Genomic DNA, 5,840 nt, shown 5'->3' on the forward strand with positions numbered 1-5,840 from the left:
TCTTTATCTACTTACAGATAAATATTATATATAAAGATTATACAAATAATTGCTCATTAGGTAAAATATAAGTATTCATTCTTTTCAGGTACACATGAGTAAGCATATACGTGCAGTTGTAATGGATGCTGGTAAGAATCCTACATTTTTCCAGGCCATATGTTTCTTGCTACATTTTATATGATTCATTCTTTTAGTCAGATAGATAGATAAATAGATAGATAGATAGATAGATAGATAGATAGATAGATAGACTTAACTCTCTAGGAAGATTCATTTCACCAGGCTTTTGGTAAAGAAGAAAGAAAGGACATGGTAGGAATTAGAAATAGAAAAGGGAAAAATGATTAATTATTTTAATTAAGTTTAAGAATATTTCATGTATGATGTATATGGTTAAGGGGATAAGGCATATGCAAGAGAAACATATTAAAGAGACACACCAAATTTGTATAGTAATCATGACTGGACTTAACAATGTTATTTATCAAATCTTAACTGAGTATGTTCTGTATTTATGGGTGATTATTAGCTTATAATCATAATGTAATAAAATGATTGAGTTGCATAGAATTACTAATATTCTTTAAATTTTTCCATATTTATGACTATATGAGAGATGTTTTGTCTATTGAAACAAAACTGTACAATAAATCATCAACAATACACACACACACACACATACACACACACACACACAAAGAAATGGATGTTGGAAGTAGGTAACCTGATTCATATATTTAAAAATAACAGCAAAGAAAAACATTTTTAAGTTGTTAAATGACTTCACTACTGAACTAGTCATCAAACAAGTAGTTAAAATTGAATGAAAAGGCATTGAACATCTCCAATATGGTAGACTCCCTCCTCATTTGTGCTGGCTATTGAGAACCTCACCCAAGTTTTAGTACCAAATCTATGTTTGCTGTTGATAAATGGAGTATCAGTGCACTAACCAAATTTTTATTTTTTCCCCCTAGTATCAGTTGTAGACCAGTTTTTATGGACTGACCTCAGAGTGCAAAGATTACCTAAAATATCTCCAGGACTATATTATGATGTCTATTTTGCCAATTTCATGGACTTTTTCAGATATTTCTATTTGAATTTGAAACTGTAAGAGCTTTCATCTGTGTGTGGCACTGTTCTGCTCTCCATTGCCGTGGCAAGCCCTCTGCAAATGAAATAATTATCCTTATTTAGTTGAACATAAGGTCTCCCTACTGAGAAAATCTGGATTGCTGTAGAAATATGACTGTGAAGTTTCCCATTACCTTAATAAACATAGTCTCAACATCTAAGTTCTTTTCTGTGTAATATAGGGATAGAGTTCACTGTTGAATGCAGCAGGAAGACTTTTAAGGACTTTAGAAATGGTAGCTGTTAGAACTAGGTAGTCAGGCCAGCCTATGTTGTTCTTCCAATGGGGTTGCAATCCTCCTCTGTTCCTCCAATCCTTCTGCCAGTTCCCCATCCAGATTCCCTGAGTTCACCCAGTTCTCCCAGAGACTAGACCACCAACCAAGGAGGGTACTGAAAGGGATCTTTGACTCCAGATACATATGTAGCAGAGGATGGCCTTGCCCAACAGCAACTAGAGGGAAGGCCCTTAGTCCTGGGAAGTTTGATGCCCCACCGTGGGGGGGATGCTGGAAAGGTGAGGTGAAAGAGTGTGGATGAGTGGGGGAGCACTCTCATACAGGCAAAAGGGAGGGGGGAGGGCATATGTGGGATGGAGGGTGAAAGATGGGTAACCAGAAAGTGGGATATCATTTGTGATGTAAATGAATGGAATAATTAATAAAAAATTTAAAAGTCTAAAAAAATTGTAGCTGTCATTATATAGAAAAGATGGAAAGACAATATAACCCACCATTGCTTTCTTGTGAAATATCAACACAATTACACTCCTAAGAGTGACGGTGTGAAAGCGTGTTCTCTTTTTAGACTTAGCTTACACATTGTGTTTAATCTTTCTGTTTTACATTTCCTTACATTAGCTGCTTGGTTTTCTATGCTTTTTCTTCTTATTTCTCTAAGCTGAATCTTAATTGCCATTCAAGTTTGAGGTACATAAAAAACACTTATCAGTCTAGAACGAGAGATCAGTGGGTAAGTGTGCTCTATGCTCAAACAGGATCTAATTTCAAAAGAACCCATGCAAAATGTTGGGCATAGTCATGTGTAGGGGTGTAGGCACACATTTGTCCTGCCCCAGAGCATGGCCTCTGGGGGAGGCAGAACACAGGCAACTTGGACTGCACTTAGCCAGGGTGGGCATGGGGCTGTAGGGAAGGGCTGAGGTAGCACTCCCAGGGTGGAAAAGCACAGAGCTGGTTCAGGGGTTCTGGGAACCCATAACTAGCCTGGGCCTTGGAGTTCTCAGGCTCTTGGACATCCAGGTTCTGCTGGAATTCACTGAAGAGCAGAGAATGGAGCTAGAGGCCGGGGGCTGGGGGACAGTGTCTAGCCCAGGGTAGGAGTCGGGGTAGGGGGTGGCAGAAGGGGAGCTCTGGCTTCTCTATTGTTGATTATCCTGGGCCTGGCCATGGCAGGCTTGGTGGTGGTTTTTGGGAGTGCAGAATGGCCTTCTATGGGAGATTAGGCTATGGCTCTGTAGTCAAAGGCTTTCTTCATGGGTCCTATGGCAGATCTTGATGAAAAGAGACAGTCCATGGTTCCAAACAGTTTATTGTCATGATAAAAAAAAATGGATGCTTAAAACCATACCCACCTTCTCAGGGAGGGCCTGAGACTAAATACCTTTTGCAGGGAGGGATTTCTGGGCAGGGAAGCCTATTGCCTAAGCCCTCCTGGTTTCTAGGTACCTCATTAGCATGGAAAATTGTCTTCAGCCTACATGACCACAGGACACTTTTATGTGAGAAGCATGGCATATGTTCCAAGTCAGGATGTCTGGCAGGGAACTGGGAGTCCCCTAAGCCTCAGGTGTGTGCCCACCGAGTCTCTGGGTCTCTACCTGCTCTATCTTACCAAACCTCTTAGCATGGTTTTATGTCCCAAAGTCATGTATATACTTGTGACCCCAAGGCTGGCTGGTACTGGGCTACGCACTGGCATGAGAATCCTGGATCTAGCTGACCATCATTTTAGCCCTTGTTTCAGTGAGAGACCATATATTAAAGACAGAAAATGATGAAGCAAGAAATCTTATGTCCTTCTCTAGCCTCTGTGCAAGTACACATGTGTACACATATACATGCATATGCTACAAACACTCTCATGTACAGACATATACACAAATCAATATCTTTGTAAACCATCTCTTTTTATCCCATAGTCCTCTGTATATAAGATTCATTTTTTATCTCTTTTACCACTTAATATCGTCATTAACTGACTTTCAGAACTCCAAACTTCAGAACTCTTAAGAGATGTTATTTTTGTTAAATCACCTCACTTTTCACCATAATGTGCTCTAATCTGCCTCCTATCCCAAATATAGCAGTGTCTCCCCATTTCCCTCTCTCCAAGTACATTACCAACATCTTTTGAATTATTTACAATTTTGATGCTATTTTTCTACATTTCCCATATCCATATATTTATTGTTTCAGAATTTCATACATGCATTTAATGTGGTTTGATTAAATCTACAACTCATCCTATTGCTTCTGGGTCCTCCCCTGCCACATCTACTTTTTTCTTCCTAAATTTGTGTACTCCCTCCCCTTTTCAAAACACAAACAAACAAACAAACTGATTCTACTTTCTGCTGTCAGTATTTCTGTGGGTTTAGGTCTACCCACTTGGAACATCACTAGCCTCTCCAGGGCCGTGTATTTGAAGAAACATGGGTATAACTTCCCTAAGATCCATACATTTTCTTTTTAAAAATGTTTTTATTGGATGTTTTATTTATTTACAATACAGATGTCATCCCCTTTCCCCATTTTCCCTCCCTAGAATCCTCTATCCCATCCTCCTCCTCCTTTATGCTTTTATACCATTTTAATTACATGCATTTATTAATGTCAGTTCTAGGTTGAGGGTCTAGCAATACAATAGATGAAAATAGTCAAAAACAAGCAAGACAATAAACACAAGTGCACAAAGAAAAAGCAAAATATTAAACCCAATTACATGAACACTCCCTCCTGTGATCACTGTTTCTAAGGGCTTATCAGGATGACCAAAGTATCTGAGCCTACTTCCCTGTCCTAGCCCAAGGTCATTTTCATGTCTGAAGCCTTCTTCCTTGTTCTAGCCTAAAATTTAGATGCCTGTCTGATATTACTTCTTTGTTTTAGCCTAAAATTTAGATTCCTATCTGAAATTAATTCTTTGTTCTAGCCTAAAGTCAGATTACTGCCTGAAGCCCACTTCCTTGTCTTAGCCAATGTCATATTCCTGTCAAGAAACCCTTTTCCAACAGTTACTCATTGAAAAGTGAGACTTCATGAGCTTCTCCTCATGAAACTTTGGTTGGCTTGACATTGGCTATTCCTTGTATATGCATTCATTACAGCTGTACATGGCTATAATGGTACTTTCATGTTTGTTACATTGCAGATGTCTACTACCTCTGGATCTTACAATTTTTTCACCTAACAGGCATTACAGAAGATTCCACCTAAACACTAAAAAGTTTTATTATCTTAAGCAGCCCATAAGACTTTCTCCAAAGTACATAACAAATTGGAATACAAAAAACCTAGAGAAATATAAGAAATAGTATCAATGAAATAATCAGAATTAAAGAAAGCTGGATCTCAGCATCAATATAAGCTATAAAAACCCCATAAACTCATGGATACTAAATATCATACTACTGAAACTACTGAATATTAACTGTTTCAAAAGAGAAATCGAGAATAAAATTTAAAAAAAGTATTAAAATTGTATAAAGGTGAAAACTTAGAATTACAAGATCCATAGCAGTTCTAAGAGGAAACCTTTTTAGCAATAAGTGACTGATAAAATTTTTGAGAGAGTTCAAATTAATTACATTTTGATACACCTAGAGGCCTTAGAAATAAAAAAAAAAAAAAAAAAAAAAAAAAAAAAAAAAAAAAAAAAAAAAAACCAGCAGCCACAAACAATAGAAAGGATAATGCATACAAAATCAGGAATGATAATAAAATGAAAATAAAAGCCAATATAAGAATCAATGAAACAAAGAACTGTTTTTTTTTTAAAGATTGAGAATGGCAAGCATTTAGCCCAACCAAAAAGAGAAAGGCCTCTAATTGCTATAATAAGATATGAAAAGGGAGCAATTTCAACACACGCTGAGGAAAGTCAGAATTGCCAAGGACATACTTAAACATTTTTCATTCCTTTGAACTGGTAGCTCTATAAGGAGCAGATCAATTTCTAGATTCATATGGCATACCAAGTTGAATAAAGATGAAGTGAAAAATCTATGCAGAACACTAGCAGGCATTGATTAACCTTCCACATTCACACTTTATTGTAAGTCTATGAATTCCCTCTCATACAATGTATGCTTATGAAGAAACAAAAAGAACTAGAGAGACACCACTATAAACATGTGGCATACACTTAGAAATATAGTGAACTGGTACTTGTTTTTTTGCTTGTGTTAGTGTGGAAACAGAGACAACATCCAAGAAGCTAGTTACAAGTACATATAAGCAAGAAATATTAATGGAATAAAACATCATGTTTAAAACACAGTGAAATCATAGGTATTGAACAAAAAAAAAGAATGAAGAACAGTAGCATAAGAACAGTAACACAAGAAGCAAGATATGACAATCTAGAAGAATCATGAAATTGTCAAGAAAATGAAAGTATTGGTAAGAAAAGTTCAAAATAATAAAGTCCTGGGAGACCGTATAATCCATAGTAAATAA

Source organism: Arvicanthis niloticus, chromosome 15 (assembly GCF_011762505.2).
Source record: "Arvicanthis niloticus isolate mArvNil1 chromosome 15, mArvNil1.pat.X, whole genome shotgun sequence".
NCBI classification, from domain to species: domain Eukaryota; kingdom Metazoa; phylum Chordata; class Mammalia; order Rodentia; family Muridae; genus Arvicanthis; species Arvicanthis niloticus.